The sequence below is a fragment of the Carassius gibelio genome, chromosome A4 (assembly GCF_023724105.1).
Source record: "Carassius gibelio isolate Cgi1373 ecotype wild population from Czech Republic chromosome A4, carGib1.2-hapl.c, whole genome shotgun sequence".
In the NCBI taxonomy this organism is placed as follows: Eukaryota; Metazoa; Chordata; class Actinopteri; order Cypriniformes; family Cyprinidae; genus Carassius; species Carassius gibelio.
Window position 1 is genome coordinate 13,166,902 of NC_068374.1, and position 26,508 is coordinate 13,193,409.

The 26,508-nt window shown below is 41.1% G+C and overlaps 1 protein-coding gene across 2 annotated transcripts in view; it reads right to left on the reverse strand.

Moving 5' to 3' along the window:
* Window positions 1-26,508, reverse strand: part of LOC127969170 (GTPase IMAP family member 8-like) — a 451,440-nt gene that overhangs the window by 351,937 nt on the left and 72,995 nt on the right. The window lies entirely within an intron of this gene.

The following is a 26,508-nucleotide window of genomic DNA, read 5'->3' on the forward strand; positions in this document are numbered from 1 at the left end:
CAGACGAAACACCTCCCTCTCGCTCATGGAACCTTCAAAGAGTGCTGACACAGAAGTTAGGGCTCCGTGAGGGGACATGCCCACCATAGCCTTAACGGTGCAGTGGGACTTGTAATTTGAAAAAACTTCACTCTGAAGGAGAAGGGAAGAAGGTGTTTGAAACCGTAGCTCTCTACAATCAAGCACTATTTGAGTGTGGCTGTAGCTGCCATTGATGTCGGGCGGAAGACTGGCCTTCACAGCTGCAGGAGACATCCATTTACAGACCGAGCCCAGTAAGCTGTAGAGGAAGTTGCCCCAGGTCACAATGATCCAGCTGACTATGGCTCTGTGGATGTTGACTTTATGACCCTACTCTCTCTGGGTACAGCCAGTGGACAGGTATGTGAGGAAGAGGAAGAACTCATCGATCGGCAGCAGTTTCTGGGGAAGATGAGTTTAATGAGTAAAAAATGCAACAACAATATGTAACCTCCAGTGGAGACTATCGTGGAGACAGACTCTCAGACGATGTGATGATCTCACAAGACATCGGGTGCGATCTAACATGGCAGCGCCCTGAACGCAGCTAATACCAAAGCAAACCAATCTGTTCCCCAGTTATCTACTATTACAACTTGCATCAACTTAAACATCGGGACTGGATCAGGAGACGATGTGGAAACCTTGGAAAAGTTTATAGATCACTACTTCAACAATTTGACCATCATGCCACAACCACAAAAGAAACAGCCGTGACGGGAATACTCAGCAGAGTCCCAGGATGAATCTACTACAACAATTGAGGTGGGTCTTCTAGAATACATAAACAATAAACTGACAATTCTTGAACTACTCCATCAAGATATCAAGGATCTTAAAACCAGACTCGAATTCAGTCAATCCCAGATAGAGTCCTTGCAAAAAGCCAAAAACGAAATGCATACAAAAATATCAGAAATCACAACAACAATAGATTGTCTCTCAAATGAAAATAAACTATAGAAAGAATCCTTATTAGACATCCAATGCCGCAATATGCGAGACAACCTGATCTTTTCGGGTATACCAGAACAAATACAAGATAACCCGGAACAAGCGATCAAAGATTTCATGCATTCTTCTCTCAAACTCCCAAAAGAGACTGTCAACAATATCACCTTCCACCATGTACACCGCCTTGGATCCAACAACAAAAACGCCGACACTAAACGACCGCGTCCCATCATTGCAAAATTTGAGTATTACAAACAGAAAGAACTGGTTAAGAGCAATGGAAAATAATTGCGTGGAACTACCTTTGGACTTAACGATCAATTCCCACGGGAGATTCAGGATAGACGGAGAATATTGGTTACCGTTCTTGAAACAATTTCGGCAAAATGGAAGGAAAGCCGTTCTCACAGTAGACAGACTATATTTTGATGGCAAACTTTACAGGAATGACACCATAGAGAACAGGGGGAAGGAAAAAAAAAGAGGGGAAAAAAATAGAAAAAACATGCCACCAACGTACTCATTATAAGATCAGCTATAATCACCTACTTCAAGTATTTATAATGTCAACTCTATACTCATTTGAAAAAAAATTGCTCTCATTGTTGCATTATGTTTTCATTTCTTATTATTCGTTTGTTTTTCATTGATTATGTATTGCATGTATGTTTTATATTCACATCATATAATAGTGTACAGATAATTGTAATAAATATCGAACCAAACTATACAGTAGTATCATAACATAGAATGTCACACCTAAAATTAGTTAGCAGGAATGTACGAGGCATTAACTCAGCAGCTAAAAGATCCAAAATTTTAAACCACATTAAAAAACTCAAGGCAGATATATGTTTATTGCAAGAAACGCATCTTTCAGAATCAGAACACAAGAAATTAACAAATACACAACTAACACAAATATACTCCGCATCCTACAACTCCAAGAAAAGAGGTGTAGCTATATTAATCAATAAAAACATAACTGTTATTAATCAATCAACTATATGTGATCCAGAAGGACGATATGTTATTGCCAATATAACCTTTAACAATAAAATACTGACCATCGCTAATATCTATGGACCAAACACAGATGACCCCCAATTTTTCCATAATTTTTTTTCTTCAATAGCCAACGTTCCCCAATCAGCCATAATAATCGGAGGAGATTTTAATAGATTTTAATACAGTTATTGATCCAACTCAAGACAAATCGAATATATCAATCACACTTTAAACCATGGCAATCTACAGAAACCATTAAGCAATACATGATTGACCTTGGTCTTGGCGATAGCTGGAGACTTACAAACCCAAACTCAAGAGAAAACAGTTATTTTTCAACAGTTAATAAATCATATTCACGTATTGATTATTTCCTAACAAGCAATTCTCTCATCTCTGACATTTTAAATACAACAATACACCCTATTATTATTTCTGACCATGCACCAATTACTATAACTATTGACAACAGGAATGATACTAAAAAATCACTTAGATGGAAGATGAATACTTCATCACTTCAAGATAATGAGTTTAATCAGAATCAGAATCAGAAAGAGCTTTATTGCCAAGTACACTTACGCATAAAAGGAATTTGTTTTAGTGACATAAGCTTCCAGTACACAGAGACAACAACACACAGACAAAAAAAAAAAAAGAGATTTACAAATTGGCAAATAAATAAGTGTATAAACAATTGTGCTATAAATGATAATGGAATAGGATTGAGTGAGATGCAGGAATGTTCTAGGATGGAGGGTTAACAAATAAATATAAGGATATTGCATGTTTATAAGCATAAGTAGGGGACATTTAACTGTTCATGAGGTAGATTGCCTGGGGGAAGAAACTGTTCTTGTGCCTTGCTGTTCTGGTATTTGCGGCTCTGAGGCGCCGGCCAGATGGCAAAAGTTCAAAGATGGGATGACTTGGATGTGTGGGATCCAGAGTGATTTTCTGAGCCCTTTTCCTCACTCTGGATGTATACAGTTCTTGAAGGGTGGGTAGAGGAGCACCAAAAATCCTTTCAGCAGTCCGAACAGTTCTCTGCAGTCTTCTGATGTCTGATTTTGTTGCTGAACCAAACCAGACAGTTATTGAAGTACACAGGACAGACTCAATGATGGCTGAGTAGAACTGTTTCAGCAGCTCCTGTGGCAAGTTAAACTTCCTCAGCTGTCGAAGGAAATACAACCTTTGCTGGGCCTTTTTCACAATGGAGTCAATGTGATTGTCCCACTTCAGGTCCTGAGAGATGGTGGTTTCCAGGAATCTGAATGACTCCACTGCAGTCACAGTGCTGTTCATGATGGTGAGTGGGGAAAGTGCAGGGGGGTTTCTCCTAAAGTCCACGGTCATCTCCACTGTTTTGAGCGTGTTCAGCTCCAGGTTGTTAAGACTGCACCAGACAGCCAGCTGCTCAACCTCTTGTCTGTAAGCAGACTCATCACCGTCCTGGATGAGGCCGATGACTGTAGTGTCGTCTGCAAACTTTAGGAGCTTGACAGAGGGGTCTTTAGAGGTGCAGTCATTGGTGTACAGGGAGAAGAGCAGAGGGGAGAGAACACATCCCTGAGGGGCACCAGTGTTGGTGGAGCAGCTGTTTGATGTGAATTTCCCCAGTCTCACTAACTGTTGCCTATCTGTCAGAAAGCTGGTGATCCACTGACAGATAGAGCTAGGAACAGAGAGCTGGGTCAATTTGGTCTGAAGGGTTGTTGGGATGATGGTGTTGAAAGCCGAACTAAAGTCCACAAACAGGATCATCACATAAGTCCCTGTTTTGTCCAGATGTTGCAGGATGAAGTGCAATCCCATGTTGATTGCATCATCCACTGACCTGTTTGCTCGGTAAGCAAACTGCAGGGGGTCCATTAAGGGTCCAGTGATGTCCTTCAGATAAGCCAGAACCAGTTTTTCAAACGACTTCATGACGACAGACGTTAAGTTCTGTTATCTTGGGTTTCTTTGGGATGGGGATGATGGTGGAGCGTTTGAAGCAGGAAGGCACTTCACACAACTTTCTTCTTTTGTTCTTCTTGAAGACCTGGCGCACATCATCTTCACAGATTTGAAGAGCAGGAGGTGTGGAGGGTGGGATTGCAGGATGTGTTAATGGTTGTGTAGGGAGATGGTCAGAATGGGTGTTGGGGGTTTCAAATCTGCAATAAAACTCATTCAGGTCATTAGCAAGTCGTTGATTAGCCTCAGTGCAAGGGGATGGTGTCTTGTAGTTCGTGATGGCTCTTAGACCTCTCCACACTGAAGTTGAGTCGTTGGAAGTAAACTGGTCTTCCAACTTTTTAGCGTAGGTCTTTTTAGCCGCTCTAATCTCTTTGTTCAGTGTGTTCCTGGCCTGATTGTACAAGACCCTGTCCCCATTTCTGTAGGCATCCTCTTTGGCCTGACGAAGATGTCTGAGTTTTACTGTAAACCATGGCTTATCATTGTTGAATGTTAAATAAGTCCTGGTAGGAATGCATATATCCTCACAGAAACTAATATAGGATGTTACGGTCTCTGTGAGTTCATCCAGATCGGTGGCAGCAGCTTCAAAAACACTCCAATCAGTGAGGTCAAAACAAGATTGTAAATCCTGCTCTGTTTCGCTGGTCCATCTCTTCACAGATTTAAGTTTCTGCTTGTAGGACGGTATAAGATGAACCAGACAGTGATCAGAACGTCCCAAAGCTTCTCGTGGAACAGAGTGATATGCATCCTTTATTGTGGTGTAACAGTGATCCAATATATTACTGTCTCTGGTGGGACATGTAACATGCTGTCTGTATTTTGGCAGTTCACGGGAGAGATTGGCTTGGTTGAAGTCCCCAAGAATGATTAAAACAGAGTCCGGGTGTTGTTGTTCTGTTTCTGTAATCTGATCAGCAAGTTTCTGTAAAGCTGAGCTCACATGCGCTTGAGGATGGATGTAAACACTGACCAGAATGAACGAATGAAACTCCCGCAGCGAATAGAACGGCTTGCAGTTGACAAACTGCATTTCTAGATCAGGACAGCACATCTTCTTTAACACAGTTACATCTGTACACCACCGTTCATTGATGTAAAAGCATGTCCCGCCGCCGAGCAATTTCCCAGTTGATTCTGATTCGCGATCCGCTCTGAACAGCTGAAAGCCCGGCAGATGGAGCGCGCTGTCCGGTATGGCGTCATTCAGCCAGGTTTCCGTGAAACACAGAGCAGCAGAGTGAGAGAAATCCTTATTTGTCCGAGAGAGCAGAAGGAGTTCGTCTGTTTTGTTGGGTAGAGAGCGGAGATTTGCCAGATGGATGCTAGGCAACGGCGTTCGAAATCCGCGCTTCCTGAGTCTGACGAGCGCTCCCACACGCTTCCCCCGTCTGCGTGTCCTGAAGCGCTTGATCAGCGCCGCCGCTCCTCCGATAACAACGTTCAGTAAAACGTCTGAATAACTTAAATCTGGTAAAAGATCTTGTGGTGTGTTCTGCCGAATGTTCAGCAGCTCATCCCTGGTGAAACTGATTGTGTTTGTTAAACAAAAAACAGGAAAAACAAAACAAAAACAACAAACACTGGAGAGCCAAGCACTGAAGCAGCCATGTGCGGCACCATTGAGTACAGTATAACTTTAATGAATACTTTAAAAAAGAATGGGCATTCTTCATGGAAACAAACGGCACACCAGACACATCTGCTTCAACTCTATGGGAAACCGCTAAAGTTGTACTAAGAGGACAGATCATTTCATACTCTACATATAAATACAAAAAGGAACAAAGTCGAGAAAAAGAATTAGAAAATAAAATACATTCATTACACAATATTTACCCTCATACTCCCAATGAACAGATCTTAAAGGAAATAATTAGTGCTGCAACGACGTGTCGACGTCATCGATTACGTCGACTACAAAAATATGTCAACGTGCGTGAAATGCGTTGATGCGTCATACTGTTTGTTTATATCTCACGTAATGGCATACTGGGAATGGAGAAAGTTGCATTCTATCACAAAAACAGAGACCACTGTTATCAAAAGTATGAGAATACTTTAAACAGAGGACAAATAATATGGCCCTTTGTTCCCTTTGCAAAACCAACACGGTGTACCACGGCAGCAGTTGCGCAACCACCTCAGAGGAAAACATCTTGGTGCTTTCCGGTGTTAGGGTTTAACTGGTTACCGTGTGATCTGGTGACCAACTTCCTGGTTCAGGTCTGATATTCATGCGCTTGCGGCATTCTGAAAAGTTGAGATGTTTTTAACTCGATGCGGTGCGGACGCGCCTGGAAAAAACGAGCGCCTACATTAGAAATAATGAACTTGAGCGCGCAAAAGACGTGATATGCGAACGGCCCCTTAAAAGACAGTGCGCCGAGAGTCACAAACCACCGAGCTACCAGCTCCAGATCTCTGGAAACCATGCTAAACCATAGCAGAACCCTGACATTTTATGGTTTGTGATGCTAAAGAACATTTTATGATGTCTCAGACAACTGTAAATTTATGGCTACTGTGGTTTAATTATAAACGCTATCATATTTACCATAGTAAAATAATTTTTTTTGCCTCTTTATTATTTTATACTGTAAAAACTTCAACCACATTGGTTGAAAATGAATAAAGGTTGAAATATTATATTAGAAGTTGTACTTCATAGTTTTAAGTTATCCAAAGGATTCATTAGCTAATTTTAAAAAAAGAACATTAGATTAATTATTTATTATAATAAAAATAATCATTAGATTAGTCGACTAATCAAAAAAATAATCATTAGATTAGTCGACAGAACAAATAATCGTTAGTTGCAGCTCTAAAGTGAATAAAACAAAAGATGAACATAAAGAAATAATACATAAAAAGATAAAATTCCAAAAACAATGCCTAAGACATACACACTTTGAACATAATGACAAATCAGATAAATACCTTGCTAATCTACTCAAACGTAATAAAGAAAAGACACTTATCCCGGTGATCAATAGTCCAGAAAGAAAGACTCTTCACACCTCACAAGACATCAATGATACTTTCCATACATTTTATAAACATCTATACAGTAATACAAAGGAGCCACAAATTAATGACACTAAATCATTTCTTAACAATATATTTTTACCCACTCTAACCACAGCACAAAGAGAATCATTAGAAGAATCCATAACAGCAACTGAATATAAACAAGTTCTTGAATCACTATCAAACAATAAAGCCCCAGGTTTAGATGGATACCCACCAGAATACTACAAACATTTATGGTCAACTATATCACCATTATTTTTGCGAATGACGACAGAAATTAAAAACACTTCTTTTATTTCGCCTCACATGAACACAGCACTAATTTCAGTCTTACTTAAACCAAACAAAGATCCAACTTTATGCTCTAGTTATTGCCCATTATCTCTTTTAAATACGGACTTAAAAATTATTAGTAAAGCTTTACCTACATGACTCGAATCAGTCATATCATAGAAGATGATTTAACTCGATGGATGAACCTACCGCTTTCCATTATAGGTCGTATTGCAACAGTAAAAATGTGTATTCTACCAAAACTTCTTTATTTATTCACCATGACTCCAGTACAACCAACTAAGAAATGGTTTACATCATTAAATCAAAAAATAATCAACAAATTTTACTGGAAAAAAAAAAGAATCCTAAAATTAGTTTACAAACACTTAAAAAAAATAAAGCTCATGGTGGTCTAGCAGCACCAAATTTTCGGCACTATTACTTAGCATCCCAACTACAATATTTTTGCAAATGGATCAAAGGGGACAACCCCCAAAACCCATGGCTAGAGTTAGAACAAACAGAAATAAGAAATAACCATATCTGATCTCCCATCCGTCACAAAAAAAAAAATCAAACAGAACAATCTTTTTAAGAACGTAATGATTAAAACAACTCTCACTGCTTGGTGGCAAATTAATACATTGACAAAACATGGACTGATGCCACACATCGATTCACCTATATGGTATAATCCTGATTTTACTATCAACAAAAATCCATTTTACAATATTAAATGGAAAGAGAAAGGTATCACACATCTACATCACCTGTTTACTGGCAACACCTTCGCTACATTTATAGAACTAACACAGAAATTTAACTTAGGAAAAGAACAGTACTACTATTACTTACAAATCAGGAATTCTATTAAAACCACAATTGGAAACGAAGACATTGCACAACCTCCCCCAATTCTAAAACATACCACAATTAGTAATTCATCAAAAACACTTAGTAAATTATACACCCTAATATCATCTATAGACTCTAAAATAGTAGCACCAGTTAAACAATGGGAAAAAGATCTCAATATGAACACAAATGATGAATTTTGGAAAATAATTTTTAGAAACACTTTTATCATAAGTACAAACATAAACATCCAGTTAATTCAGTATAAAATTATACACAGAACACACATAACACAGTGTAAGATGTTTAAAATGGGACTAGTAACTTCTGATAGTCACTAACTGCAGTGTAAATACACCAGACACTTTCCTTCATGCATTCTGGCTATGCCCTCCAGTTCATCAGTTCTGGATAAATGTCGCTAATAAACTATCAAATTTCTTTAAAATTACAATTAATGCACTCCCATTATTATGTCTTTTAGGTGACATCTCAAATTAACCCTCCCTTTGAACATTCAAAACCTCTGCTCATATCTCTAGCTATTGCCAAAAAAAAACAATACTACTCAATCGGAAAAATAAATACCAAATATCAATGACACAATGGCTACATCTATTAAGGGATCACATTATTAAAGAGAAGCAAATGTTAGCAAATAAAAATCATCTATACAAATTTAATAACATTTTCAGTCCATTGCTCTCACCCTTAAATATTGATCAAAACTAGCTAGGTAGTCGAAGCCTCAACTTAAGTCTTGGGTATACTAAACGGATTAATAATAAAGAAGTGCAATATGCATAATTACAAATTATTTTTATAATAAATAATCTCTGAGTATTATTAAGGACATCAATCGTGTATACATATACCTGAGTGTGTTTATATTGTGTTCTATAAGCTACAACACTGTCACAATTATTATGAATTCCCTAAATTGCCTCCATCTATATCACTAAAATTTTTCATTGTTTAAACATACCAATGTACCTGCATACATCACTATATTGATATCTAGTGTTTGTTTTTTTGTGTGTTTTGTATGTTACTTTGTCTTCTGTATGTGTATGTATGATATTGATATTTTACCTTGTATAAGATCCAACATTTTAATTTGCAATAATAATAAAAAAAAAACAACAACAATATGTAACGTGGATCGTGAATACCTGTTTTGTCTATAGTTCACCCAAAATGAAAATTACTGGATAAAAAAAATCCAGTTTAAAGACTTTTAGTGTCAGTACATTAAACTTATATATATATATATATATATATATATATATATATATATATATATATATTTATTTATAAAAACATTCTTCCATTTTTGCCATGTGACAGAGTGGAAACATATTCGTATAAAATAAATCTATATGTATTGAATCATGAAATGAGAGTGTCATTACACCCTTATTAATGAGTGTCAGTTCAAAACCATCTTTTTCATGTTTCGGTATATCTCCTCCTGCTCCCCCTCCTCTGGGACTGGAAGAACATCCCAGATGTCCTGGGCATCATCAAGGTCCAGGGTTGAGACCATTGGCTCCTTCGGGTTGGAGGCCCTCAAGCTTGCCAGGTCTTCGATTATTTTTTTTCTTTTGCAGGCCTTGGTTAGCTCGGTGTGGCTGTTCAAGTGGCGGTCCAAGCCGTTGGTGTTCTTGCACCCTGGGACAGGGCAGGTGCCTTTCTGCATAATAAGGCCCAATCCCAATCCTACGCCTTAGGCCTTTGTTTCGCGCGTTCACATGAAGGGGTAGGGTTGTCTCAATTCTCATTTGGTTGGAGGGGTAGGGGTAAGGGGAAGGGCCAGATAGCCCTTCAAACTAAGATTTTTTGGGACCACACTTCACACTAAGGGGTTTGAATTATCTCGGCAACATAGCTGCTACAGCGAACAAAAAGATACATAAATGTAAGCTTTTTTGGCATAAATAAAGATTTTAACAAAAAGTAATCATTTGTTTTATATTACATTTAATTGTGAGTTCATATTAATGGTCATGTTACTCAAAGAAATGTTTGTAAAAAATCACTAATATTTGTTAACGTCAAATTTGTTTGTAAAACAAACCATCAGATTAGTCTACCATTAACCTCGATTTTATAAGAAATATGATTATAATTTTATCCTTACTCATCAACTCTTCCATTTCTCCTTCCTCTTCAGGTGTTGCTGATGCTGCACTGGACGAAGCCCCCACCTCAGGCAGTGGGGCAAACACCCGCAGTGACACACAAAACGCATATTTCACACAATTTCTAGAGAGGGATGTCTTTTATTACCCTTGCACTCACGTCTCAATAGAGCACAATAGAACCGCATGTTTCGAAAGCCATGTAAAATTAAGGTGGGTTCAGCTTTTTTCAAAAACATTTCTTGAGACTTTATGGTGGGTTTTCCCCATCCTACTGCATCTCATGTTTAAATATAAAATGTATTCTGTGTTATTGGCTTTCACCCCTTTGAATTAAACTATGCATGCACACATGGTGCTGTTTTGTTTATAGTTCTTTAAGCTACTTAATTATAATTGGTTTATAAACATCATTTTAAATATTATGCACTTTTTTCACAGTCATATTTTCTTATGATTTGAATAAACGTGCATTAGTAATATTTTGTCCAATGCGCCCTCTTGTGGCCTCAGAAGAGAAGCCAAAAGCTTTTCTTCACCCTAACTAAAATTATGCAATTTAAATTTGAATATATTTCGAATTTAGATAATTAATTTAATTGCAAATTCGAATTTAGTTTTTCAGTCATTTTGACAGCCCTAGTTTGCACAGCTGCATTGTGGCACGAACATGTATAAACAGTAGCTGTGAAAATAATGGGCACAGAGGAACGCAGAAACTAGTTGTCAGCGCTGTCCTGCGAGTTATCACTAAAGTAGCTTAGAATCTCAAAACTTATAGCATATTTTTCTATTTCTGAAGGAACTAGGCTATTTACAACCCACAGCTTCACAATAATATAGAGACGGTATGACTAATTCACACGCAATCACTCGTACTGGTTCTGTGCTAATTTATCTTTATCTGATTATTATTTGTCTCTTACACCAAGCAATAATCTGTAAGAAATTTTACGAACATAGAAAAAATAACTGCTGATATTGATGGTGAGCTATTATGTCAGATCGCACTTAGCTCAATAGGAAAAAATATCACACCTTTAATAATCAATCATATTTACAGTACTAACATTTACAGCGTAGTGGATTGGGCGACAGTCAAAGGCGAGACCCCTCGACGACCCGATCTCTGGACACGGAATCTGGCTTTAGGGACGTGGAATGTCACCTCATTGGCGGGGAAGGAGCCTGAGCTTGTGCAGGAGGTCGAGAGGTACCGACTAGAGATAGTCAGGCTCACCTCCATGCACAGCTTGGGCTCTGGAACCTCTGGAGTTCCCAGTGGTGAGAGGCGGAGGGCTGGAGTGGGTTTGCTTATAGCCCCCCAGCTCAGCCGCCATGTGTTGGAGTTCACCCCGGTGAACGAGAGGGTCGCTTCCCTGCGCCTTCGAGTCGGGAATAGGTCTCTCACTGTTGTTTGTGCCTACGGGCCGAATGGCAGTGCAGACTACCTGGCCCTCTTGGAGTCTCTGGGAGGGGTGCTGGAAAGTACTCCGACTGAGACTCCGTCGTTATACTGGGGGACTTCAACACCCACGTGGGCAGTGACAGTGACACCTGGAGGGGCGTGACTGGGAGGAACGGCCCCCCTGATCTGAACTTGAGTGGTGTTCTGTTATTGGATTTCTGTGCTAACCACGGTTTGTCCATAACGTACACCATGTTCAAGCATAAGGGTGTCCATCAGTGCACGTGGCACCAGGACACTTTGTGGTCGTGTCATCAGACCTTCCGCCATGTCTTGGACACTCGGGTGAAGAGAGGGGCGAAGCTGTCAACTGATCAACAGCTGGTGGTGAGTTGGATCTGATGGTGGAGGAAGAAGCTGGACAGACTCGGCAGACACAAACGTACTGTGAGGGTATGTTGGGAACGTTTGGCCGAGCCCCTTGTCAGAGAGATCTTCAACTTCCACCTCCGGCAGAGCTTCGACCGGATCCCGAGGGAGTCTGGAGATATTGAGTTCTCCACCTCCATTGTCGCTGCGGCTGCTCAGAGCTGAAGCCGTAAGGTCTCCTGTGCCTGTCGAGGCGGCAATCCCAGAACCCGGTGGTGGACACTGGAAGTAAGGGATGCCGTCAAGCTGAAGAAGGAGTCCTGTCGGGCCTGGATGGCTTGTGGGACTCCAGAGGCAGGTACCGGCAGGCCAAGCAGACTGCAGCCCGGGTAGTCATGGAGGCAAAAAATCGGGCCTGAGGAAGTTGAGGAAGCAGTGGCTGGGGACTCGGAGGAGGACTCGTCCATCACCCGGGCTGAAGTTAAAAAGCTCCTCAGTGGCAAGGCACCAGGGGTGGATGAGATCCGCCCTGAGTACCTCAAATCTCTGGATGTTGTGGGGCTGTCTTGGCTGACACGCCTCTGCAACATCGCATGGCAGTTGGGGAAAGTACCTCTGGACTGACAGACCGGAGTGGTTGTCCCACTTTTCAAGAAAGGGGACCAGAGAGTGTGTTCCAACTATAGGGGGATCACACTTCTCAGCCTCCCCGGGAAAGTCTATGCCAGGTTACTGGAGAGGAGAATTCGGCCGATAGTGGAACGTCGGATTCTAGAGGACCAGTGTGGTTTTCATCCCGGTCGTGGAACACTGGACCAGCTCTATAGCCTTTCCATGGTGCTGGAGGGTTCATGGGAGTTTGCCCAACCAGTCCACATGTGTTTTGTGGATTTTGAGAAGGCATTTGACTGTGTTCTTCGTGGCATCCTGTGGAGGGTGCTCTGTGAGTATGGGGTCCATGGCCTCCAGCTTAGGGCTGTTCAGTCCCTGTATGACCGGAGCAAGAGTTTGGTTTGCATTGCCGGCAGTAAGTCAGACCTGTTCCTGGTGCATGTTGGACTCCGGCAGGGCCATAATTTTTATGGACAGAATTTCTAGGCGCAGACAAAGGGCGGAGAGTTTCCAGTTTGGGGACCATACGATTTCGTCGCTGCTTTTTGTGGATGATGTTGTTGTGTTGGCTTCCTCAGACCAGGACCTCCAGCGTGCACTGGGATGGTTTGCAGCCAAGTGTGAAGCAGCTGGGATGAGAATCAGCACCTCCAAGTCCAAGGCCATGGTTCTCAGTCGGAAAAGGGTGGATTGCCCACTTCAGGTTGGTGGAGAGTTCCTGCCTCAAGTGGAGGAGTTCAGGTGTCTTGGGGTCCTGTTCAAGAGTGAGGGAAGGATGGAACGGGAGATTGACAGACGGATCGGTGCAGCTTCTGCAGTAATGCGGTTGCTGTACCAGTCTGTTGTGGTGAAGAAGGAGCTGAGCTGTAAGGCAAAGCTCTCGATTTACTGGTCAATCTACATTCCTAATCTCACCTATGGTCGTGAGCTGTGGGGCATGACTGAAAGGACAAGATCCTGGATACCGACGGCCGAAAATGAGCTTTCTCCGTAGGGTGGCCCTTAGAGATAGGGTGAGAAGCTTGGTCACTCAAGAGGAGCTCAGAGTAGAGCCGTTGCTCCTCCACACCGAGAGGAACCAGCTGAAGTGGCTTGGGCATCTATTACGGATGCCTCCTGGACGCCTTCCCAGGGAGGTGTTCCAGGCACGTCCCACCGGGAGGAGGCCCCGGGAAAGACTTAGGACATGCTGGAGGTACTATGTCTCCCGACTGGCCTGAGAACGCCTCGGGGAAGAGCTGGAGGAAGTGGCTAGGGAGAGGGAAGTCCGGGCGTCTCTGCTTAGACTGTTGCCCCCGCGAACCGGCCCCGGATAAGCAGAAGATGATGAATGGATAGATGGATGTATAGTAAGTAGCAATATTTGTTTGTTCTGTATGTTGTTTCAGGGTTAGCACCATCTGAGGTCCTTGAGGGGTTGACTTCATCTCTTCTCAGGTGTTCTGGATCCAGACTGGAGCTTGTATAAATCCTAGTTACCAAAACAGAAAAACAAATAGAGACATAATTAGCATAGCTGCAGTTTCAACAAAGTAAAATTAATTTATCCCAAGCTAAAGAATAAGAATGCACATTTAATCAGATACAACTGCAGTCACAAATTATGAACTGCATTATTTGAATGCTTGGCGAAAGAGATGTGTTTTTAATCTAGATTTAAACAGAGAGAGTGTGTCTGGACCCCAAACATGATCAGGAACAGGGGAAAAGCAAGAAAAAGACTATACTATGAAAACTATAATCTGAAACAGAGACAAGACTAAGAAAACTTAAACAAGACTTAAAAAACAAACAAGGAATGGCTTGGTAACGCAGCTATCGCTGGGGGGGGGTGTATGTGCAGAAGAATACTTGGCAGTATGTGAGGGGGAGTCCAATGCTTATAAAGCATGTCTGATGATAGTGCTGTGTGTGTGTGATTTTTATCAGGTGAATGTGATTGGCGCAATGGAACATGGGAAATGTAGCCCAGGGTTTACTGTGTAGTGTGAGAGTCTGGTCTGTGGTGTGGATGATGACCTCTGGAATGACCCCCCCACCCCACCTAAAAGAGCGGCTCACTGACGCTCTATACAATCTAAGAGGGTGGTGGAGCAGAGAAGTAACAAGGAGAGGGATGGAGGGCCAAGCCCAAGTGGAAGTGGAGTAGCTGGGGACCGGGGCAGAGCCAGCAGATCAGGAAGCCCGGGTGGAGCCGATGGAACAGGAGTCCACCAGGCCAGAGCAGACAGAACTGGAATCCGCCAGTGCAGAGCAGACGGAACTGGAGCCCATCAGGGCAGAGCAGAGGACCACTACAGATCAGCAGATGGGACAGAAGCCCACCAGGGTGGAGCAGATGGAACTGGAGCCAACCAGTGCGGAGCAGACAGAACTGGAGCCCACCAGGGCATAGCAGATGGGGCCGGGACCCATTGCTGAGACTGGGGCCAAGAGGATGCAGAGACAGACAAAACCGGCAGTGCATACATGGTCTCAGAGACCGAGGCAGGGAACACAGAGAGTTCATAAATGGCCTCCATAGGGCAGAACGAGGATTCGCAGATGGTCTTCATAGCCATGACAGGAGAGAACGAGAGTTCATAAATGGTCTCAATAGCTGTGGCAGGACATAACGAGAGTTCATAAATGGCCTCCATAGCCAGGACAGGATGAGGATTTAGGAGTGGATACTACCAACACCTCCGAAGGTTCTGCAGCAGTTTTCACCACTTCTGGAGGTTCCACAGCAGTAAAAGTCTCTTTGACAGCAACACAACAGGCTGAGAGAACATTGCTGCGCCTCACCACCATACAAGGATCGCTGCTTCAGAAAGTTCTGCAGCATGTGCCACCACTTCTGGAGAAACTGCAGTGGATGCCATTGCCTCTGAAGTGTCAGTATTGGTGTACGCAGCCCAAACGCAACATAAAGCAATCCACATCATGGGAAGCACTTCAGACTGGGGAATTAGTTCCTGAACAGGTTGAGCACGTTGGTTTTGGGATACCAGCTGCTCTTACTGACAGCAGCGGTGGATCCTCCATGCTGGATGCCAGTCTGGGATACTGAAGAGCTGACCTCCAGGCTCTGGGTGCAACAGACAAGACATGATGAGACTCTGGAAGTTCAGCTGAGTTGTGACTAGACTCTGGAAGTTCAGCTGAGACGTGACGAGACTCTGGAAGTTTGGCTGAGATGTGACAAGACTCTAGAAGTTCAGCTGAGATGTGACGAGACTCTGGAAATTCAGCTGAGACGTGATGAGACTCTGGAAGATCTACGGTGACTTGACGAGACTCTGGATGATCAACGGTGACTTGACTTAACTCACGAGTGTCCCATCCAAGTATTAACCAGGCCCAAACCTGCTTAGCTTCCGCAATCAGACTAGATCGGGCATAGCCAGGTTGGTAAGGCCGAATGAGAGGGCTGCTGCAAAGAGCAGGCTATGTAAAGATCAGCCACACTAATCGCTAGTGCATTATATAAGTAGTGAAGGAAACCCAAAAGCTTACAGCAGCTGGTATTCCCAGGCAGTCTCCCATCCAAGTATTAACCAGGCCCAAACCTTCTTAGCTGTCATAGCCAGGTTGGTATGATTGTAAGCAAGGGCTGCGGCAAAGAGAGGGCCATTTAAAGATCAGCCATGCTAATCGCAATCTTGTTAGATAATTAGTGAAAAAATCCAAAAGCTTACAGCATCTCGTATTCCCAAAAACTAACCAGGCCCAAACCTGCTTAGCTTCATAGATCATAGATCACACGAGATCATGCATAGCCTTTTTTATCTTTTTTTTTTTATTGGAGAAATTAATCAATTCAAACATACATATTAATAAATAACATATTGAAATACATAAGATGCTTTCTTTGACATGAAAATTCCTGAAATTTTGAGTTTACAGACATCTTACATTTAAAAAATGAAGTCATTAAATAGTTTAATCTTTTAAAAATAACAATTCCATCCCCAGGCTATTTAAAACCTTTAAGACTTCCTGAGTAAAAACATAATTAAAAACCTGCATCATTTCCTACAACTTTAAATAATAAAACAGACATTCAACATATTTCTCAACTTTTCTCTTAAACATATTCCATACATCAGTTTCCAGTTTACATTCAGTAACAGCATTTTCCTTTTTCACCACCACTCTTCTTTCCCATACCACACTTTTCATCAACATCACAAGTAAATTAATGAGCTTCTTATTTTTACATTTCTCATTAATGCCCAACATAAACATATTTTCCCACTCAAAGTTCCCATTTTCCTCTCCTCTCATAACTGAAATCATGCTTTTACATCTCTCATTAAAATATTTCAGCTCATTACAATAGAAAAACAAGTGTAAAAACCCTTCGTCTGCATCCTGGCATACTTTACATGTGGCACTTTACTCCATCCCTATTTTGTTTAAAATCACATTAAAAAATCTCCATATTGTCCAGTTTAGTCCACAATGTACAATTTTCCCATTTATGTTCCCCCATATATTCTCTTCTCTTACATCATTGAGCATCCATAGCCAGTAGGGTTGCCACCCGTCCATTAAAATACGGAATCGTCCTGTATTTGAAAATAAAATAGCGCGTCCCATTTTGAATCAACACGGGATGGGGTTTGTCCCATATTTTCGGAGTTGTCTTCAATGCAGCATCTCATGCAAATCATCCCACCGGAATACTGTGAAGACTTGTCCTATTCGGCCCGTTTGGGTAAAATTCGCTGCCATCGTTGGATGATTGGTTTGTTTCACGTTCACGGCCAATCAGAATCAGAGGAGGGCGGGTCTCTTGCCAGAGAGTCAATTTGAAAGAATGGCGAAGGCTGCTGCATGCTGTATGGTTGAAATAATATTTCTTTATTTCTAATATTTAGAAACTTTAAGTTCCGTTGTTTAAAAAAAAAAATGTATTGGCTAATGTTTCATAAACCTTCAGTTGTTATGCTCTAAAATCCATGCCATTATTAATTTCACAGTATTTTTACCACCTAAATCACTAATCTTTAAAGTCTCAATTCTATAATGGTCAAAATTACTCAGGCCAATGGTATTTTTAATGACATTATTTTATTATTATTATTATTATTATTACTATTTTAATAACTGTAGCCTTCATAAATAGGTGAAGCAATACAAATATTCGGATCATCTCTTATTTTTTCCCTTATTTTCTTAAAGAATAAACACATATTTTCTACAAGAATAAACATGATAACATACAATTAATTAATAAAAAATAATTTAAGCAATTAAAACCTTTTTTTAACTTGAATTTAAATGCTATTAAACTAACTTGAAATTCTCAAGGAGTTTATAAGTAAAAAAGGATAAAATGTCACAGGGCATGTTAAATACTCTAAATAAACTTGTGTTAATAATATAATTAGAACTAACAATATAATTTGATTTTTTTAAATGAACAATTCCTGTATAAAATGGGACAGCAACCTTTATATCAAACATTTTTAAATCGTCCACAGCTGAGCATCGCGGGAGGCTGATCTGCGCCAGAGCGCGTGAAGTGAATGTGATGAACAAAGTCATTTTCAGATGCAATAAAAAAAAGTGGCAGCGAGACGCCCACAAGCTAATCAGTGCAGACACGGAACACACAGAATTTACCACAAAGTGCAAACACCCCGACCAACCGTGACAGTACCCCCTCTCCCCCCTAAGAACTCCTCCTGGAGTTCCCAGAAGGGCCTACCTGCTGATTGTAGTCATTAATAAGGGAGTGATCCAATATGTCCCTTGCAGGTACCCAACTCCTCTCCTCCGGCCCGTAACCTTCCCAGTCCACCAGATACTGGAATCCTCATCCCCTCCATCTCGAGTCCAGAATACAATTTACCGAATATGTCGGTTCCCCATCTACAAGACGCGGCGGCGGGGGAACCGGAGTAGGCGGATTAATACATTAAACATGGGTTTAATTTTGGACACATGAAAGGCGGGGTGTATCCTCTTGTACACAGGAGGTAGTTTGAGGCGGACTGTCACCGGACTAATGATTTTGGTGATAGTGAACGGGACGATAAATTTTGGAGCTAATTTATTAGAAATGGATCGCAGAGGAATGTTCCTGGTAGAAAGCCACACTTTTTGACCCACGACGTAGACGGGAGGCTTTGACTGGTGGCGATCGGCCTTGGCCTTAGTGCGCTCCAGCTGCGGTGACAACTCTGGACAAACGCGTGAGCGGAGGGGACCGCGACTTCAGATTCCAGACTGGGAAACGCTGGTGGCTGATACCCTGCACTACACTGAAACAGAGAGAGGCCCGTAGCTGACACTGGCAACGAATTGTGGGCATACTCCACCATAGAGAGTTGTTGACTCCAGGAAGAAAGATTCTTGGAGACCAAACATCGCAACGTCCTCTCTAAATCTTGGTTGGCTCGCTCAGATTGTCCGTTGCTTTGGGGATGATAACCTGAAGACAAGCTAACTGACGCTCCTAACAATTTGCAAAACTCTTTCTAAAATTTGGATATAAACTGAGATCCCCTGTCCGAAACCATGTCTACCGGGAGGCCATGAAGCCGAAAGACGTGATCTAGAACAGTGACCACCGTCTCCTTGGCTGTCGGTAATTTGGGCAAGGGAATGAAATGTGCCCCCTTCGAGAACCGGTCCACTACTGTCAAAACGACCATCATGCCATTAGAGGGCGGGAGGGCGTTAACAAAATCTAGAGTGATATGGGACCAGGGTCTCGAAGGGACAGACAGCGGTTGAAGGAGCCCATCAGGAGGTCGGTTATATGACTTAACACTGGCACAAACTGAGCAAGCCAAAACAAAATCGCGAACATCGCGAGCAATAAGTGGCCACCAGAATCGTTGTCTAACCAACCCATTAGTTCTACTTATCCCTGGGTGACAAGCCACATTAGAAAAATGACCCCACTGAACAACTTCGGACCTTAACTCCTCCGGCACAAATAAACGGTTTGGTGGGCAACTGGACAGAGGCGTTACCCCTTCTAAGGCCGTCTTGACCTTCGACTCGACCTCCCATACGAGTGCTGAGACCACTAATTTCTCAGGCAAAATACACTCGGGAGTCACCGGATGGGCGGAGGGATCAAAAAGATGTGACAAAGAATCGGGTCTGACATTTTTGGAACCCGGGCGGTACGATAGGGTAAATTCAAAACGACCGAAAAAAAGTGCCCACCGAGCCTGCCTGGAATTGAATCTTTTGGCAGTTCTAATATATTCTAAATTCTTGTGATCGGTCAAAACAATAAAGGGAACCCCTGAACCCTCCAACCAGTGGCGCCATTCCTCTAACGCTAATTTGACCGCCAACAACTCTCTATTGCCAATGTCATAATTACGTTTGGCAGGAGATAGTCGATGTGAGAAAAATGCTCAAGGGTGTACCTTATCGTCCGAAGCAGCACGTTGGGACAACACTGCTCCTACCCCCACCTCTGACGCGTCAACCTCCACCACGCACTGCCGTGTGGGATCAGGGGCCACAAGGATGGGAGCCGAAACGAAGCAGTTCTTGAGGTTAGTGAACGCAGCCTCAGCTGCGTCCGACCACCTGAACGGAGTACTGGGAGAGGTCAAGGCTGTCAGACATGAGGCTAGTTGGCTGAAATTACGAATGAAACGTCGATAGAAATTGGCGAACCCCAGAAACCGCTGTGGGTGGTCGGACGCATAATTGAACATAATTTATATGTCTTTAGAATTTTTTACTATTATGGAAATGACAAACCAAATACTTGTTTCCTTATATTTAACATTTGTGGTTCACTCAATATGCTACCTCTTAATGGTTTGGAGTTTGTTTTGGTTGGGTTAGTGACTAATGAATTTTGTCTTTTAATTGTAGGTGGGTGCTATTGAAGCTAGAGTGATCCATGCAAGCAGTGGAATTGAAAGTGTTGACTGCAATGGAGTGCTTGTCGAGACACAGACATGCTACATAGAACTGGTAAAATGAAAGTACAGCTGTGGGAGAGCTTGATTGGAAAGCTTATTCAAGGACGTTGTTACAGAATCTCTAACTTTGAGCACAAGATCTTTCCAGAGTAAACCATATCTAACCACCACTCGGTACAGTGAGAATCAAGAGATTGAACCGTTAAGCGATCTGGAATCAGATGCAAACGTCGTAGGTTTTTTTCCACATAATGGACTTTAATGACAACCAAAATGTTGAAGTCCAAATCAATGCAGTTTCAAATGGCTTTGCATGATCTCAGCTGAGGAATAGGGTCTTATCTAGTGAAACAATTGGTAATTTAAATAATAATAATAATTCTTTGTCTTGTGCTGGTCTGTCATGTGACAAGCATTATGTCATCACGTCATCTAAGTTATTAGTCTGTGTACTCCGGTTCAAAAAGGCAGGGAAGGGTGAAAAATTCCATCTCATTTTCTCCTCCAACTTAAAGTCATCTGATATATTTGTTTTAATTTATTATTTAAATTATTTCAACCAAATGTTTGTTTAAAAAATAGACCTATCATTTCACTAGATAAGACCCTGTTCTTCAACTGAGATGCGCAGTGCTTTGAAACTGCATTGATTTGCGTGACATCATATTATTTGTATTTGTAGCATGACTGCAAAGAAGAGTGGGCAAATATTGCAAAGTCTAGATGTGCAAAGTTAGTAGAAAAAAATCCCAGCAGACTTAAGGCAGTAATTAAAGCAAAAGGTAATTTAAAAAAAATACTGACACAAGGGGATAATCCTTTTTATAACTCAGTGATTCTGGTCGTTTAGTTTTTTTCTTCTGATATTAAAGTAAATACAGTTAATACAACTTGATAAACAAAAACTCTGTCCATCTGTAAGTATTCTTTTAATATCCACCGTGAGTGTGTGTTGTGTGTGTGTTTGTGTGTATACAGGTCCTTCTAAAAAAATTTGCATATTGTGATAAAAGTTCATTATTTTCCATAATGTAACGATAAAAATTAAACTTTCATATATTTTAGATTCATTGCACACCAACTGAAATATTTCAGGTCTTTTATTGATTTAATAATGATGTTTTTGGCATACACCTCATGAAAACCCAAAATTCCTATCTCAAAAAATTAACATATCATGAAAAGGTTCTCTAAACGAGCTATTAACCTAATCATCTGAATCAATTAATTAACTCTAAGCACCTGCAAAAGATTCCTGAGGCTTTTAAAAACTCCCAGCCTGGTTCATTACTCAAAACCGCAATCATGGGTAAGACTGCCGACCTGACTGCTGTCCAGAAGGCCATCATTGACACCCTCAAGCGAGAGGGTAAGACACAGAAAGAAATTTCTGAACGAATAGGCTGTTCCCAAAGTGCTGTATCAAGGCACCTCAGTGGGAAGTCTGTGGGAAGGAAAAAGTGTGGCAAAAAACGCTGCATAACGAGGTGACCGGACCCTGAGGAAGATTGTGGAGAAGAACCGATTCCAGACCTTGGGGGATCTGCGGAAGGAGTGGACTGAGTCTGGAGTAGAAACATCCAGAGCCACCGTGCACAGGCGTGTGCAGGAAATGGGCTACAGAGAAGCAGCACTGGACTGTTGCTCAGTGGTCCAAAGTACTTTTTTCGGATGAAAGCAAATTTTGCATGTCATTCGGAGATCAAGGTGCCAGAGTCTGGAGTAAGACTGAGGAGAAGGAAATGCCAAAATGCCTGAAGTCCAGTGTCAAGTACCCACAGTCAGTGATGGTCTGGGGTGCCATGTCAGCTGCTGGTGTTGGTCCACTGTGTTTGATCAAGGGAAGGGTCAATGCAGCTAGCTATCAGGAGATTTTGGAGCACTTCATCCTTCCATCTGCTGAAAAGCTTTATGGAGATGAAGATTTCGTTTTTCAGCACGACCTGGCACCTGCTCACAGTGCCAAAACCACTGGTAAATGGTTTACTGAACATGGTATTACTGTGCTCAATTGGCCTGCCAACTCTCCTGACCTGGACCCCATAGAGAATCTGTGGGATATTGTGAAGAGAAAGTTGAGAGACGCAAGACCCAACATCTGGATGAGCTTAAGGCCGCTATCGAAGCATCCTGGGCCTCCAGAACACCTCAGCAGTGCCACAGGCTGATTGCCTCCATCCCACACCGCATTGAAGCAGACATTTCTGCAAAAGGATTCCAGACCAAGTATTGAGTGCATAACTGAACATAATTATTTAAAGGTTGACTTTTTTTGTATTAAAAACACTTTTCTTTTATTGGTCGGATGAAATATGCTAATTTTTTGAGATAGGAATTTTGAGAACACACACACATGGATTTACCAGCCTTTGAATATGAAATTTGTATGATTTAATTCTGTTGGTAAGTATTTATTTATTTTTTCCCAGATAAAATCTTGGATTACTCAACAGATCTGCAACTAATTTATACTACGGGTATGTTGAATGCTTGAATCTGATTGGCTGACAAACGTTCTGAGGTGTTCAATTATTTTCTGGGAAACGCACGGTGAACGTAGTTCCAGGCATCTCTCTTGACTGCATTACAGTTCCATATCACTTCACATAGTGAACCGTAATAACGGAAATTACAGGACTAACAAAAACAACATGACAGATGATTTTCCTAAAGTAAATTTTAATATTTACAGTGAATATAAAATTTTCAACCACTGGGCAGCAGCAGTATTAGACAGTCCAGATGAAAAACAACATAAATGGAAGCGGACATCAAAGGCACTCTTGTCTTGCACCAAATTCTGTGAGCATCGTATTCTGTGACCCTAGTAGACGCAGTTGTCACTGTTTGGCTTGAACTGGATCACTCAGCAGCATTTGGTACACAAACAAGCACCCGTGCACATTGAATGAGCACGTCTATACAGTCTGTATTCAATTCAATATTGTATAGCCTATCCAAGAAAGAAGCTTGGTCTAATATGAACAGTACAGCTGTTACATTAAATGATTTGGATTTATTTTTTTAATACTTTTAAATGGATAAAAATCGACTTTATTTTGTAATAAGAAAAAAATCCTCTGCTTATGTTTTAGCCTTACGTTATCATGGAAGCTAATGTAAATACTCTTGAAGGTTTTAGAATATGTTTGTACAAAATCTTAACCACTTCATAAAAACACAAATTAAAGAGACTGTGTGGAATGTTTGTTCAGAAATGTTCATTATTCAACAGACTTATTAAACCAATTCAAAAATTAATGAGAATGAACACAATCCTGTTGTTTGCGGAGTAGCTTATTTTTGCATTTTGTATGCAACGTAAATGTTTAACAATGTTCATGAAGCCAATGTCACAAAAACAGGCTACCGATATTTTTATAGGGGTCATCAGAATATGTGACCCCATTGTTATGTACAGTATTTCCTGACAGGTAAATTCCTGACACAACACTCAAACCATTTCAGCTATCAACATAACTGTCCTTCCATGTGCCTTTTGTGTGTGTGTGTGTGTGTCATGGGGTCTTGTACACATTGCACGTGGTACCACCGGTCACACTGAATCTGTAACAACAGTTAAAAATGCTTCAGGGTGAATATCTGAGATACAGTAAAACATATAGCTAGCTATGATACATATACTGTGTGTATATCCTCTGAAGAAAGATGTAACATGCATGAATGGGGCCTCAGAATGATCAGAGCACGGAAATGGACTCATTTTAAAATTAGCATCTTTATCCAAGAACCAAGGTAGTGATTGTTTTAGTTTTTCCCCGTCTTTCCTTGTTCCTCCACAAATAATCTTCTCCCCACAGTGTTGGGACAGCTTGCTAAGGTCAGTTGGTCATTAGTGGAACAAAAAATACACTAATTGAAAGTCTATACCAGACTGTATAGACATGCTCATTCAATGTGCAACGGCGCTTGTTTGCGTACCCAATTCTGTTTGGTGATTAAGTTCAAGCCAAACAGTGACAACAGCGCCTACTAGGGTCACAGAATACGATGGTGACAGAATTTGGTGTAACACTGGCAACAATAAAAGACATCAAATGATTAGCGAAGAACAGATAGACATAGTCAGGGGAGAAAAAGAAGAAGAAAACACCCAAAAACAGTGTTTTATGACTGGCTTAAAGCAAAAAATATGTCCCTATTTGAGGTAGAGAGAAAGGGGGCAGACACTTAAATACCCAGCTGCGAGATTTCTATGCCACTGTCCAAAATGCATGTTGCACAGAGTATTCAGTGTCAAGTTTTAATTTCCCTAAGAGCTGGACTGAACTGCTATTTATCCAAAATACAAAAGTTATTTTGGGTCCTCAAAAATAAAAAAAAGGTCCTCAAAAGTTTCGAAAGGCTGGTAAAGTTGTCAGTACTCATCATCCTCCCATCTCCACTGCGGAAATACACCGCATTTGTCACTCTTCGTATCTGTCACCAGACACAGCAGCCGGACTCGTTCGCAAGGTCTGGTTTGACATTCAGCTGAACCTGGCGAGGAGGGGATGTGAGGGAAATCGAGAGTTAAGACAGCATTAATTCGTTATTTAAAAAGATGAAAATGGAGGTGAATATGTTTGCTTGTCTTATAATGCAGAAACAAAACTTCACCAAATACCCACCTGATGCCACATCCTTCTATCTTCATCCACTGAAAGCGACACAGGAGGAGCTTGACAGGTGAGAGTTCTGGTATTCCCACGAACCCATGGGTGTGAACTACCTCAGAAATATGCTTGCTTGCATCTGCGAGGCAGTGGGGTTATCCAGAAGATACGCCAACCATTCATTGAGAAGCACTACAGTTCAAATACTGTCTGAAGTAGGGCTGGAGAGCTGGCAAATCATGTGTGAAACAAGCCCGAGAACCTACTGGGCACCTTCAGCAGAAGAAAGAAAACAATGGAGCCTGATCCTCTCAGGAAATAAAACTTCAAACGCCACAGAAAATCAAGCCTGGGACCAACAGGAAAAGACAATCTCCTCTAACACACAGCTCCTTGCACTTAATCTGCCATTTTCAATGTCTAATTTTACAATTAACGGAAGTGTGCAGTTAATTTCAGTAAATAAAATACGTAGGTCTAGATAAATCAAGTTGTAACATGAAACAAAAAGAAAATATAATACAGCTGGTAGGCCTGCTGCATGATTTTTTCCCGTTATAATTGCAAGTACAACAGATAATATAGATAACCTATGCCTAAGGACTTTTGTGTTCAATTTATTATTGCAAAAAAAAAATAATAATAATAATAAAATAAAATGTAAAAAAAAAAAAAAAAACGAAACCGAAAAATGCAACAAACGAATAATTAAATAAATATACATTCACAAGCATTTCTGTCTCATTACTGCAATCACACATGCTTGCACACGTACACTACATTTTGCACAAAAAGGTGTTGTCACCACGGCCCTGATGAATTTATCAGTTAGCATATATAGTGTAGCAACTTGTACATGTGCCATTTTTTCACTAGCGAGGCAATAACAGCACTGTTTAGAGATGCACAGAGGTAACCTAATTTACACAAGCTCTCTCGCTCTCTTTTTAACAACTTCATTAATAAATGCATTAGAATGCTATCAACGGCTCAAGCCTCTGTTACTAGCTTTAAAACAACATTTTGGTACTAGCAAAAGAGGCGTTGGATGAAATGCAGAAGAAAAGTCCTACTCACAATAGAAATGTAATACAAAATCCAAATGAATCCCTTTAAATATATCATCTGATTGATGTCTTGAGGTGTGGTAGCTGTAGTACAAGCAGAATAATTGACTCCGGGCTGTTGAATTTATTAGAAAAATAATGCACCCCAAGGTGTAACGCAACCTCGGTGTGCATTATTTTTCTAATAATTCAACAGCAAATATATATATCTATATAAGCACTAATAAACCGTTAATATGCTATTAATAGGCATGCTAATAGGCAACTAGATAACAGTCAGGATTGGACCTT